Raw genomic sequence first — 14973 nt, forward strand, 5'->3', positions numbered from 1 at the left:
GCAGGGAAGCGGTTGTGTGATGTTGTTGTCAGTGGATGGTTTATCTAGTTGTAATTCCCATGGCTCCAGCTCCGTGAGTGCTTATACACAGACCTCATTTTGCAGGGGTGGCAAGGGGAAAGGTCAATATTTATGAATCATTTCCTCCTGGCTGTGGCAACAAAGTTGGTTTGCAGAGTGAGTCATGGAAGAGCAGCCCGGAGAGGCAATGATCTCCAAGCAAAAGACCTTGAGGTCCTAACTGACCTTTGGACATTGCAGCCGAGTTACCACCTTCATTTCACATCCCTGGTCACAAATATCTTTGTTTACTTAAAATTGTAGGTTCTGTAGGTATTGTATACCATGTACGTGAGAAACCCTGCTTCTCCTGGAAGTATTGCAAGGACTCACATGTATGACTGCCTGGATGGCAAATCAAGTATTGCATAGCGAAAAGGTGGAGGGAAGCCTAGGATGCCTTCCTCTGTTGGGAAGATGGGCTTGTGTCTGAAATGCCTGTTTGTTACGGAAGGGGAAAGATTTCCCAAAGAGGGAGTAACCCGATAAAACAGAGTGGTTGAAGCTGGACTGATTACCCCTTGGAACGAAATTTCCACGTTAGTGGAGAAGTGATGCTGCCGCAGGGTCTTGTCTATGCTTTAACATCAAGGAGCCAATATGGTACCGCTGTGTTACGAGCTGCAAAAACTTGGAGTAAGCCCATCCCCACAGTGCAGAGCATAAAAACCAAAAGGACTGAGAGGCTAAGAGAGGTTGTACGTGACCCACCTCAATACTTTTGAAATAGCATCAGCAAATTACCGCCTGAAGGATGCATCCTCTCCCTCAAGAGATCCAGTTTTAGTGCAGGCTTTCAGGGAAAACATTTAATTCCCTGTATTAAAATGTTTTCCAGAAGAGCTGCCCAGCTGCAAGCTCTAAAACGTTCAAAACTTCCTCCAGAGCAGAGCTACTTATTTTCGCTGCCCTGTTTCCCCCGTGCTCTCAGTTGCTGCCATTAGGACCATTAGGAGCTGCGGTGGTGAGTCGGGCTCTTTGTTTGCCAGACCCCTCCGAGATTTCCAGCACGACCCTTTGTCCTGCGTGCGGCTGGCAGCACCGGGAGAGGTGGAACGAGCCGGGCTGGGGCTTTCTCAGGCGCTAGGCAGGATCCGGCCGCGTTTGGCAGAGCAGAGCCCGGCCGGCCCCGGCACTGCCCGTGCTGCGGATGCCTGGTCCCTCTCGGCTGTCGGACATCTGCCAGGGAAGAACGCCCATCCCATCCCCACCCTGGCGTGGGAGTGCTCCCGCAGAAGCTGGAGCCGTATCTCCCCGCACGTCGAGACGAAGGGCAGAGGTTCGAGGGGCTAAAAGTAGAAGGGGAGCGTGTCGGCTGACGGTGGTTCCTGGGTGAGCTGCTTCCAAATAATGTTCCCAGCTGTTTCTCTGACGGGGCATCCATCTGAGCATCGTCCCAGAGCCGCGCGGGGCTTTCTGCTCGGCCTTTTGCGCCGCTGCCACGAGGCCACGGCCCTACAGCGGTAATTGTCAGCGTAAGACAGGAAATCTAATTAAAAGGGAGATGAGCTACAAGGGGATAGCATATGGCGCGTTCACTTTCTGCAGGCGGAAGAGGCAGGCGAGGGGGTTGCGAGGGGTTAGCAGGGAGAGGAGGTTTTATTTAAGAGCGGAAAGCACGAAACGAAGTAGCCACGCGTGGCCTTCTGCGAGCGCAGCGGGACGCGATAGCGGTTCCCCCAGCTGAGGGGGTCTCGCTGCCGCCCCGCTGATGGGGACTGACGCTTACTTGTTTTTAAAATAACCGGCAGCACGAAGTCGCAGCATTTCACGCATCTGAAGGCCAGATCGTTTCCTCTGAAAGCAATCCGTAGCCACCTCCAATCACCGCAGAAAGACAAAGGTTGTCTTAACAACGTAACGTCCTGTGCTGGATGCTTTTAGTGCCGATGGCTGCGTTGCGATTAGCAAAGAGGCACCCCAAATCGCAACAGCAATTGTCACGTATGCGGGAAGGTATTGCTCATCCTCAGGGATTTAGAGCTTTCTGGCACAGTATTAACAAATATAATCCCTCCATTCAGTTTAGGACTTTAAGACTTTCTCGTATATCTTCAATACACTCAGAACAGCTAACCGTAATTCACAGGAAAAGCTTGAATGTGAAACACATGTTACAGCAGAGTTTTAAATCCTCACAGTCAACATTTGGCTGGAGACTCTGCTTTTGATTTCCCTCAGGAGCTTACCGATACTGTTGTTCAGGTGTGCCGTAACTCTTAGAGGTTTTGCTTCATTTGTGCCTACTGAAAGGCAGCGGGCTTATCTTACTGAGCCGACCAGCAATAATTGAGAAAGGGATATAAGATAATTTTGAAGTTGTGCAATGCTTTTCCAGGTTGGACCATGCCCGGTTTCCTAACAACTCTCCCGTGTTCTGCTGAGTACCTACAAGTCAGTAACATGGAGTGACAGTACTTCAAAAATCCTTCCACGTTTTAATTTTTTTCCCTAATCACCGCTATTTGGCACGTTTTTCTTTACATGGCTTGATAGCGAATCGTCTCATTTGAATCATAGAATCATAGAATCATTTAGGTTGGAAAAGACCTTCAAGATCATCAAGTCCAACCATCAACCATGCCCACTAAACCATGTCCCGAAGTGCCTTGTCTATGTGCTTTTTGAATACCTCCAGGGATGGTGACTCCACCACTTCCCTGGGCAGCATGTTCCAATGTCTGACATTTGGATACAATGTTCAAGACTTTGTACTTTAAATGTGTTAATAACATCATTAAGGACACACGTATGTATGGTCATGGTCAGCGCTGGCTCATCTTTTCTGTATGTTCATTCTTTGGATCAACCACCTTGTGTGTAAGCCAACAATGATTTTTTTTCAGCTTTCCTTTTCTGTTTGTCTCCTTCCTTTCCTTGAAATCTCTTGTCATAAGTCTCTTTGGAGAAGGCAGGGTGAAACACTCCACCTGTCTTTAAAGTTGCACAGCTCTTGGGAGAGCGTGGTCCTACTCCTGAGTGTGAATTAAGGCAATTCAAGCCCTTGGCATTGGCCGTGGGGAGAGGCAGGAGATGGGAAGATGTGCCCAGGGTGGAACTCCTCTTTGCAAAGGGTTTTGAGCCTTCAAATCTGGCTTTCTTTTAAGTGTGAAGAGCAGGACCTCGCTCCCAGAATTTGGGTGCCATTTTCTGTACTGTGCATTTCCCCCATGAAATGGCTGTTTTTCTTGCTGTCCCCACTTTCTGCCTCCCAACACATTGTCAGAGGAAAGCATGCAGATAAGTGCTAAGCATTTCCTGAGCTCGTAACTCTGCCTCCTGAGGGACCGTTAATCTGATCCAGTCGAAAGCTTGAGCACCAAGTGTCAATGTGTCTCTTATATACATACCCTACGCAATTTTGAATGCTGCTTTACTGCACTGAATGAAACACTTAAAAGTGTTCCTCTTGCTGCAACCGCTTGGCAGCAGGGGCACTTTTGGTGTAATATTATGTATCATGTGTCTAAATATAATAACATTCTATGTGATATATAGACTCTGTATATATGTGTATACTGTATACACACAGCATATATTTTAAAACTACTAGTAGCTGTTTTCAGCTTTTGGGGGATGTGAGGAGCGATGAGGCTTGTTTGGCTGGAGCGATGGTTTTAAACTTGTGGTCTGTGGGTAACAGAAGGATCTTCAAAAAGGGACTAAAAAAAACCCCAAAACCCAGTAGGCTTAAAAATCTCTACCCAGGGTTCTGCACATCATGGGCTGGAAAAATCTTACAGGACTGAAAGTTGCGAGAGGTTGAAACGCATTAGTCTGTGGCCTCGTTTCTGCTGCTTTGTAAGTGTCCCTGGACTATTCAGTGAAGTGGCATCAGGACAACTGATATGCATATATTTTAAAAGAAGATTCTTCCCAATTATCCTCCTTCTACTAAGCCTTGTCCCAGGGTTGGCACTCCTTTACGTATATTCTGCCTGACCAATTTCACCCATCCACTTCTATGGAAGCTATTTAGGTTTCCTGTAAGAGAAAAATAAAGACTCAGCTCTCAAGCTGAATTTGCGCCAAGTCTAATCTCCAGCCAGCAAATGTTTTCTTCTTCTTTTAATTTGATTTATTTTTTATCCCAGCCCAGTATATTGTTTCATTGCATGGAGAAAATGTTAGCGCAGTGGGTTGGTAGAACACCTGTTGCGTAAATCTCGGTGATTTTTATAATGTGAACTCCTGCTGGCAGAGACAGCTGTGTCTCACATTTAAACACAGAGTATAAGGTATCCGAGGAGGAAGGAGAAAAAAAAAAGGCTTAGCATAAGAAAACAATACATCAATGGCCAGAATCTGTTGTCAAGATTTATAGGCTAAATGAGTTACAGTTGAAGTGGATATTAAAAGAAAACCATTCTGTTCCTAGAAGACAAAGTGTGTTTTCTCACAGGGATTCCCAGAGGACTTTGCATTTCTGACAACGGACAGAGTAGACAGCTGGTCCACATAAAAATGTACGTGCTAATTAACCTATCCCTCGCATTACACCCAGAGAATATTTAACAAGCAGGGACGTTGCTGAGGAATACTGGCAAAATCTGGGGGGCTTCCTTGCGCAGCGACAAATTCTTCTAACTTGCTGTGCAAGGTCCTCAGTCTTGTTGGTTCAGCAAGATCCTTGGCGCAAGGAAGGAAAGCAAGGACTGCTGCCTTCGTCAGCAGAACTTTGCAAAACTTGGGGTATTTTTTTCCCATTGCAGTTCAGCCTCCTCCTCCTTCTCTCCACCACAAGTGCCAGCGCCCGGTGGCAGAAGCAGAGCCACCAAGCCAGATGTCTGCTGGCCCTCCAGACAGCCCCGTTCTGCAAGAATTATCCCCCTGACGAGGGTCCTCGCGGCGGCAGGACCTCATCCCTGGCGACGGAGGCTTGGGGATGCTGGTGTTGGGCACGTGTTGGTCCTCTTCGGCAGAAGTGGGACATAAAGGCTCTCTTCACGCCCGTGTTGGTTCATACCTTGCAAGGCCATGGGGCTGCCACCTTGCCTGGACTCTGGGTTGGAGATGAGACTGTTCAGCCCTGCTGCGGAGTAGATATTTTCGGCATATTTCGTCCACAGCAGTACGGTGTGAACCCCACAGGGCGTCTAAAACTGAGGTACCAAAATTAAGTTGAAAGAGTTAACCTAGCACAGTGAGCTGCTGTCGGAAACAAACACGTTAAAGTAAAAACCGACTCTCTAAGCCCGCAGTGGAAATTTTGTCTACGCACAAAGGGGAATTGGGCCTTCAGGGAACAGCCTTACAAGCAAATTAGAATAACGCTGTAGGAAGGGTGATGTAGGAGAGAGGTCAACGTTTGCAACCAGATCAGTGTGGACTTTTTCCTTCCGTGTTTGATTATTTGTGCTATTGCTTAGATCATGTCAAGTTTACTCAAACATAGTCATATAGTGTTCTCCAAAAGCTTATCCCAAATACTTTAATTCACTTATTTCTCTCATCCGCTTCCCTTTCCTCTTCCATTTCACTATTACAGATGTCAGTTCAACAAATAAAGTATGTGGGCAGAACAATGAAACTATTCTCTTGTAAAAAAGAAGAGATTATTTCATTCTCCTGCTATTAACTTTAAAAGAAAAGGCCTTTTGTACCTTTTATACAAGCATGTGCAATGATATGATTGTGTACCTCATCTCCTTAACTTCAGAGGAAATGATTCATGAAGGAGGGTATCTGCTTGGAAAGACTGGCGGTATACCCTGAAATTCCTTTTTCCTAGTAACTTCTTTCAAGTAAGAAAAAAGTAATTCCAAAGCATAATGTGGCACAGGTAACCTGCACTGAGCTGCTTCCCTCTTCCTTCACTACTCCAAAATCCTGGCTGGGCTGTGAAAGCGTCCGAAGAGTTCTCCGTCTATTTAGATACAGAATCTGATTTTCCTTATTTTTCACATTACTTTTTTTTATTATGAGGGTAGGGGAATGAGGGGGAAATGGGGGAAGAAAAGGCTAGGATTGAGTGAAGAAAAAATGTATTTTGGGGGGGTGGGGGAATTCTATAATTCTGAGGTTTTGCCTGACTTGTACTATCTATCCAGAGAATGAATAAGAATGAATATCCAGAGAAATGAATAGGAAAAGAAATAAGTTTTTTGATGTAAACTATTATTTTTGTGTGACAAAAAACATTTCTATTGCTACTGTAAACATTGACTATAAGAACATGTATACCATGGCACTGAAAACATGGGTTGTGTCTTTCTAATCAGAAGACACCGTGATTTTTTTCATGCCTTGAATTATTTTCTTTCCACTCATGGCGTTGGATGTGGGCTGCTATGAGTATTTCAGCATCACTCCATCTTCCATGAAGATGCATTTCACACAAGGCCAGCTGGGTTTAGTGCCAGAGCTTTCAGGCAGCTTATCAGGACAAGGACAACAAAATCCTGTTGGATAAGGCTTTCGCCCCTCCGTTTGTGCTCCCCTTCTCCATATGCCTCTTGTCTCTGACTTACTTTCCCTGCAGCAATTCATACCATGTGCTTGGCCATCCTGGCAACGTGGAAGAGCTGACATGTCTCCCGAGTAAGAGAATTTTAATTTAGCACAGAAATGCCCTCCTGGATTCTGTGCTGGTGCCAGCAATAGCTGTGCCGTGAGGATACAGCCCCGTGGAGGGGGGACACAGGTCTGGTGCCAGGAGAGCCGTGAAGGGCCACCAGTGCCACTCTGGCCCCGTGACTGGGCTGGTGGGACCCCGGGAAGATGTTTGCACCCCAAAACCCTCTTGCCCGGGGCGCTTCGTTCAGGGAGAGCTGTGAAAACAAGGCAAACAATTTTTTTATTTCTCAAGGGAGCCAATTTAGGTTTACACCCGTTAATGACGGCTGCTCCTCGTAACAGGGCGGGCACGGCGGCTTTGGCTGGCATTTGGACCCTGCTAACGGCTGCGCGGCTCCTGGGCATGAATCACACGGCGCATTGATAAGGACGGACATTACTCATCAGAATACCATGGACCCGATGCAGCAAAAGTGTCACGGTCTATTTTGAAAACGTTATCTCACGCTCGTTTCCTTGTACATCAGGCATTAGTCTCCACAATAATCCACTAAAATAGGACCTCGCTTGTTTCTAGGAAAGATCTCCTGCTACTTGCTGTCTTTCAGCCGGGTTTTATTTCTGCATGACCACCCATAACAGGGATTGAACTCAATTCAGGGATTCAACGGGGACTGAATGAAGCCGGTAGGTAGCCAGCCTCTGACCGCAGAGGTGGCAAGAGCTTCGCCTGCCCTGCCAACACTCCTGTGCGCTCTCTCCTGCACCCAGCCTTCACAGGGGGTTAACATTTCTGCCCAGGTTTTATTTGGAGGATGATCTAACTCGCCGCAGTTCATTTCTTCTCTTATTTCAGATCTTGGTGCCATTCAGGTCATGACCAGTACTCCTATTAGCACATTACTTGGGTTTTAATTAAAAACTGGCCCGTGTGACTGATCCTAGCTTTGCAAATAATATCATAAGATGAATAAGGGGAAGGAACAGAACCTACTTTATTTGAGACCAGATTTTGACATCCTTCTGGTGAACAATAATGAAGCCTTTGAATAGTCCTGTTACTTCCATTTTATTTATTTCTGTGGATCTACTTCCAGGGCATGACTCAGGGCAGCATAATCTGGGCTTTGATGATTTAATACCTTTTGCTGACAAGGAAGCTTTACTGCTCCAACCCTCCAAGTATTCTGAACATTTCATAGCTTGTCTCTGTCCTGATCTCTCCATCTTCCCTTAAAATGTGGCTAGAATTTGGCTGCTAGATTGCAAAGCTGCATCTATCATTTTTTAAGCTTTTTCCTGAGTTCTTGAAGAGGTCACTGATTACGTATGATGCACCTTCCAGAGACAACCAGTTTTCTGCCATTTTAGACAAATATTTAAGCACATAATTACATCTGTGTTGTAGCCTGATAACCAGTTGCTGTTTAGCTTACAGTTATTATCATATCTGAATTTATTCTGGCCTTTTCGCAATCAGGAAAATGCTATCAACCAACTAAACATCTCTATCCCCTAGGAAATACTGTATGGTTCCCATTGTGTTGAGTAATTGTGAGCCTCATTTAAAAGTGAATCTGGTATGCCTGAGAGTATCAGAGTATTTGACACGGTCTGTGAGAGAATCTCTTTATGTTCACTCCTCCTTTCTGTGTGCGTGCAGCCGATGGTGAGTGGGAATGGGGCTCCTGCCTCAGCACCGTCCCGAAGGCCAGTGACTGGGCTTTCTGCACAGAGCAAGTGGGCTGGCAGCACTTCCAAATGCCTCAACTTTTAATTTTGTTTTTTGATTATTGCGCATATCTTTACCTGCACATGTGTGTATGTGAGTTTCTGAGCCACTTGTTCACTCCTCAGATAACACTGTAAGTCCTGAGACAGCTGGAGGAAGAAAGTGCTAAAGGAAGGGTGGAAGAAGCAAGCCCATCCATATAATGCAGTCAGGCTAGAAAGACTCAAGGCGTATGAGCATTTTGTAATATCAGCTACTTTGATATATTTAGGGCATCACCATTGTTATGTTCATCCATGTATACATTTGAACTTGCCTTGTTTCCAAAGTGTGTTGATGAAAGCCCATATTCAAAGGAGAAAAGCCCACAACCTTCAAGGAATGCCCGCAGAGAAAACTCAAGCCATCTCATAGCAGAGGTGCAAACGTGGCCCCTCCAGCCCCGTGTATCCTACATGTCTTTGGGATGGCACCGTGTGACAAAACCTTTCCTGAAGGGCTCCAGCATCACTGTTGTGATGGTACGGGGGAGTGACGAGTGCCTGAGATCAGACTGCCAGCCAAAGAAGAGAAAGCAGAGGCACACCTGAGTGGGCTGGTGGGATGTGGACAAGGCAAACGGCAGATATCCAGAAGGAAGACGATGAATGCAAGGAGTTGGATCAGAAGACAGTGAGCTTAGACCCCCGCATACAAACACAGACATATACAGGGACCCACTAATACTTACATGAATGTACTCTGCTCAACATATGAACATTATCCCACACCTTATGAAGAAGGCTTTCCTCAGCTTTTCAAATTCAAATTCTTTGAGAATGATAGAAAATGCTGAAGTCTTGCAATAAAATGCATTACCATAAAAAATGCTGTTGGCCAAACCACACAGGAAACGTAATTCTACATTAGCATCCGAAACAGCTGAAAAGCTGTAGTCTTAAGGGCTGACCTCAGAAATCATGTGTGCATGTTTGAGGATAAGTGCCAATTCAGTCCTTGGCAGCAGAGACTTTACAGGAGAAACTGTCAGCTGTACTCTGGACTGCTCCGTGTGTTTGGGAACTCACCTTATCAGCTGTCTTTAAGTGAATTCCCCCTTCCCTTCCTTATAGGAAGGGGACAAAGCCAAGGAACAGCCTGTTCAAAGTCCTGGCTAAGGGGGGCCCTTCTGTTTCTGTCAATCTGTGGAAATACTATGAATTCAGGTTGAAATAGAATTGACTTAATCAAAAGTTTTCATCTTTACTCTTCAGATTTCATTTTCAGTCTTTTATTTGAACTTTCTTCCTTATTAACTTCCATGACAAGGTGGAGGTGAAGGGAGTTATCTGTATAAAAAAGTTGAGGGAAGTATTTTTTCACCCATATTTATAAACAGTAAGTTTGCTGTTTTAAATCCACTTCACCTCAAACAATGCCATTCTGACCATATTTTTCCGAGGCAGAGGGGTCAGCCTCGCAAGGCTGGATTTGGTTCAAAATAGGCATATGAAGGAAACTTGTTCTTTTGTTTTTCCCAGCTGAAGAGAATTGGTCATTTTTAGTCATTCCTTGTCATCTTTTCACCCCTGTTCTCTCAGATACACCCTGCTTCTTTTCCTCTCCTCCTCTGCTTTCACATTCATGCCCATAGCAGAAGCACTCGGCAGGCTGCAGAGTATTCCGAAAACATGGGCAGACTCGATGCTTTCTTAGCCCAAAGAGACATATTCACCCTTGACTGAATCCCATTAGCTTAATGCGTTATGCGCATTAACTTTTGCTATGCTGTCCTGGGTACTTGACGCAGTCCATGACATTAAATCCTATTTCTAGAGCTGTAAATGTAAATCGGTGTTCCTGGGGGTCACGTTCCAGTGATATTTGTATAGATGGACGCTACAGTATGATTTGTATATCTGCTGTTGTAAGCCTTTAAGTCTTCCAATGCAGTAGCTTGCAGGGCCTGAAAAGGAGATTTACCGGGAATTTAAGAAAACAAGAAAAAATCAGAATGGGCTTATGAAGGAATTAATGTAGTTCATTTTATTTTCTAAGGCAATATATTTGTATAGCTGTGTCTATATATTTTTCTGCTAATGTATGCAGTACAAAAGCTACGTACTGATTACATTTGCTGTAACTCGGCAGCAGCCGTTTTGATCATCACAGGGAGATGATATCTACCTGCCAGCTTGCAGCCTGCTTTCTCTTACAGGGAGAAACCGGTATTTCAGAATTTTTTACCAGTGTAAAAATTAAGGCAGGCTTATGTGAATTGATAAACCATGCCATCACTTAGTTCTGGTGACAGGGCAAAGCTGAGGTGCAAAGCAGCGGCTGCCGTGGAAATCCAGCCTCGTTTCTTTGCCCCTTTTCCCGAGTTCGGGAGCCCTTCGCTGCTGTGTCCCAAAGCCAGCGACCACTGCCGTTTCTTTTCTCTCTAGCCTCTCTCTTCTGCTGGATTCTCCTATCGCTACTCTCTTTTTTTCAAAGCGAAATAACGTTTTTCCAAAACGTTAAGCCGCCCGCGTTGCACTGCAGGCTGCTGTGCCCGTGGGTCCCCGCCGGCGGCACGCGCGGTGCCCGGGGCTGCGCTGCAGAAGGACTTCGCGGGTGGGCAGCGGGCGCGGGACGTCGCTCTCGCCTGCCGCCCGTCTTCTCTAAACGTGCTGCCGGTCACCTCCCAGACCCGCCAGCCGACGAGCCGCCCGTGGAAAGCTGAAGCGTTCTCCCTGCCCTGGATTGAGAACCAGTGGGGAGTTGCTGAGTGCCGCCCCAATTCTGCAGCGGGAATTTCCCGGGTTTTGGCGCTTTCCTCGGTGAAAGCAATATAGCCTGCAGTGGAGTGCTCACCTTCCCCAAAAACTGTGCGCTTGTGCTAGGTGCCAGGAGGCTCAGGACTTCAGCTCCATCCAGGGAATTGATCCCAAAAGCACAGCACAGATTGCAGCCCCTGTTGTAAATGCCTCGGAGTTTAAAAAGGTTCCTAATTTGTGGACTTGGTACTATTCTTCATCTCAGCTCAAAAGTCATTTTTATGAGGAAATGCTGGAATCAAATCCTTTCTGTTTTTTACTAAATAAGCAGTATCAAAGAAGTGAAAGCATGTACCACGTTGCACGGCAGGCTGTGTAGCAGACAAGATACGCTTGTATGACAACGCTGTATCTCTCTCACACACACACACACACTCTCTCTCATCAACAGAGTCATTCCTAACCTATTACAGAATGTGTTTGTATGTCAGCTCTCGTATTTTTAGCATTTATGTTTGCCATACTGATTTTGTGTCCTGCTGTGCAGAGGAGACATTATTAGAGCAGCAGCCTTTTGGGATTGCAGAAGTATTTCCCTGTCTTCCTTCTCATATGATACTCTGTTTTGAAAATAATAACAAACAGATATTTCTTACCTCTCAAGCCTACTGTTTGGGTTTTACTGCAAATAGGTAACTTACAGGGAACAAAGCTAAGACTCTATATACTCCTCCAGACTGCAATTATTTCTTTATAATTAAAAAATCACTCCCTTGCTGTTTCTTTCCTTCAGGATAATTATTTAATGTAAATGAGTCCTTCTTGCACAGACACTGCCTCTCTTTCTCAGGCTTTTCATCTTTGCCAGGGCTGATTAAAAAGCCTGTCTATGACTGAGAGCTCGGCTCATGTTTGGGAATAAAACTGAAATCTAATGTTGCAATTGCAGCGGCATAAAGGGCTTCTTTGTGCTCCTCCGCACATGTTTGAATGCCGAAACCTGGCTGCCCTGGAGGCTCAGCCCCTCGCAGGTCAGGAGGCCAGGACGTGCCCTTCTCCTGCGGCGGACACGCTGCCGGGCACAATCCTGACCCCACAGAATGGAGAGGAAAAACCCGGTCCAGTCTGGAGCATCCGCCTGGGCCGGCCGACACGTCTCTTATCTAGTTTTCCCACTTGACCAAGAAGCTGGAGGAGCTGTTACCTCCTTAACTGTAAGGTTTGGTTTATTTTGGTTTCCTTGTCTCGGTATCAGATGGGTGTTGCAAGGGAAACCGGAGAGCTACCCTCAGGCAACCTTCGGTAGGCACAGCTTAGTTTAAGGACATTTAAAACACGGGCTGTGCAGCGGCGGTGGCGGTTACATAGCAGAGCATCCCCACAGCCTCACCTCTGTGGGATAACAGCGAGTACGAGCACGCCTTCACAAAACCCATCCGTACCCTCTCACCACGTTCCCTCCTGCGTGTTACCCCACTCCCGCGGTGCGTCCCGGTTGCCTGACTTGTAGGCAAGGAGCTTTCTCCTTCCCACCTTCCTTCCAGCCGGTCCATTAAGACTTCTGCAGATTACACCAGTATTGCCAGGAGCTTGTGAGAGCTGGCTCCCTGGCCTGCCTCCGTCTCCGTTTTGAACCTCTCCGTGCGGGACTGTGCCCATGGGGACTCCGATCCCCATGACCATGGGCAAGGAAGAGACGTAAGGGAAGGTGAAGGAATGAGGATTCCTCTGAACCAACCTTAGATTTGGAGACTAACCCTCCGTGCCATTGTACTTCAGGTAGCTCATCGCAGGGTGGTCAGATGCTGAACGAGCGTACCAATAAAGAGCTTTGTCCTACTCTCACGGGGAAAGAGTCCTGATGATGCCAGCAGGAGAAGGCTGGACCTTAGTGATGTCATGAAACCCAGAGCGACAGAAATGCAGAGGCAGAAAGAGGTAAAGGGACTTTGCCGTCGACGCAACTGGAATCAAGCCTAGGTTCAGATTTTGGGATTTTTTTTTTTAAAGCAGGATTGTAGTGTTAGTAGGTGACTTGTCTCATTCACCCTGATGTCCTCATCACGTACCAAGTTTCTTGCGGACACGGTGAACGGTTGTCTGTATAGACACATGTAACAGCATACAGCAATCTCATGGGGGAAAGTATCCCTATAAAAAAGAGGGACAAAAGAACACTATTTCTGTTCCTCGATGCTCAGACAACAGTTACTATGTAGTGAGTTCCACTACTAGATTTTGCAGGCAAAAAATGAATTAATGTAAGAGCTTTTCCTTTTTTTCCAGATTTCCTTGTCCCAAAAACTTCTCACTAGGAAATGGAGAGATTTTAACTGTCCTGTGCTGGAGGAGGGTTTAGAGGGAGGCTGTAACCGGAGATCTCTCCTGTGAGCAAATGGATGCATTTGGGAAACCTGAACTATCCTTATGTCAGGACACTTTTACCACGGAGATGAAATTTCTGAAATTATTGAATTTATTATGGGACATACATGTGTAATTCAGTAAGCATTTGAACAAAAATTAATTATGCAGGGATCATTTGTAACCCAGTTAATCTTTGGAAGTCTTTCACGTTTTACGTAGCCTGTACTCAGGATAAACTCTAATTCAAGTAGATGAAGGTGAAACTACTGTAATTACTCCAAACTGGGCCACAGATATTAACTAATGAGTTGGTATGAAGGTTCACTTTCCAAGGCCTTTAAGGACTATGGAGTTTGGAAGGGGCTTTAGCAAAATTTAGCCATGTGTGAAGTGCACAAAGAATAAAGCTCACTCCTTGTAATTTTGCTAGAAACATTTTCTCAAATAAATGGGATTTAGGCAGTCAAATGAACAGGAACCACCTCAGAACCACCGTAGGATCATCAGCTGAGAAATGCAATCCTCAAAGCCCTCGCTAATTGATCTTAGAGGTGCCGAAAATTGCAAGGTCCTCACTGGAGTGCCTGCATGGATGTGTGCCAGCAGTGGCACGTCCCCAGCCAGCTGGACCCAAGCCAGCTCTGACCCCCGTCCTGCCCAGCCATACCAGTACGATCCCGCGCTGGAGCCACTGAGGCTTCTCGTGTCCTTGTGTAACAACAGCTGATGTCGGTCCCTGGAGGGGACGGGGCGAAGACCTGCCCACTGCTGGGCCGTGGTCTTGCTGGGGAGTCGAGCCTGTACCGTCCTCAGCTGGCTTTACCGATGTTCGCCCTAGGTACTCCTCCACCTACGTATTCGTTAAAGATCCTGCTTGCTGATTAGGCTTATGACTTTGCCTGCTTAAATGGACATCTTCAAATTATGGAATATATAGGTCTTTCTGTAAGACGTACTGTGCCCGTTTAAATTGGTGATGTTTCTCTTTATCCCTGGGCTTCTCAGGTGTGTTCTGCTTCATCAGTGAGTGTGCACGACATGCAGTTGACTCCCGACTGACGAGCTGTAGGCTGCATAATTCAATCATTGGTGGTGACATATTTGAGATCTGCTTTTTATAAATATTCTTTAAGAGCTTCATAAAACATGAATGTCTCGTGAACATCCCCGTCAGAAAGCAAATTCACCAAATGTTTGGGGAAGAGAAGATAAAGAGGACATAGCAGCAAAAATTATTTCAGCTGCTAGCCTGAGTGAAACATTTTGTGTTTTAAAACATTCTGTGTTTTAATTATCTGCCTGGCTTTTAATCTCTTTTCAGGAAATGACTAGAATTGTAGGCACACCAGCAGATGGGGATTAACTAATTCTGTACGCAGAAGACGGCATCACCTTCTTGCAACTTAGGCTGTCATGCTGTGAACAGTCAGGGTCCAATTTCTCAAGCTGGTAGACAAGTCAATATGCACATATGCTATTGAGTGAGTTTCCAAAGCACCTTGGTAGGCTCACTGTCTTGGATTCAGTAAGAGAAAAATCATATGTTCATAAAAGGACTGG

The sequence above is a fragment of the Aquila chrysaetos genome, chromosome 26, assembly GCF_900496995.4.
Source record: "Aquila chrysaetos chrysaetos chromosome 26, bAquChr1.4, whole genome shotgun sequence".
NCBI classification, from domain to species: Eukaryota; Metazoa; Chordata; class Aves; order Accipitriformes; family Accipitridae; genus Aquila; species Aquila chrysaetos.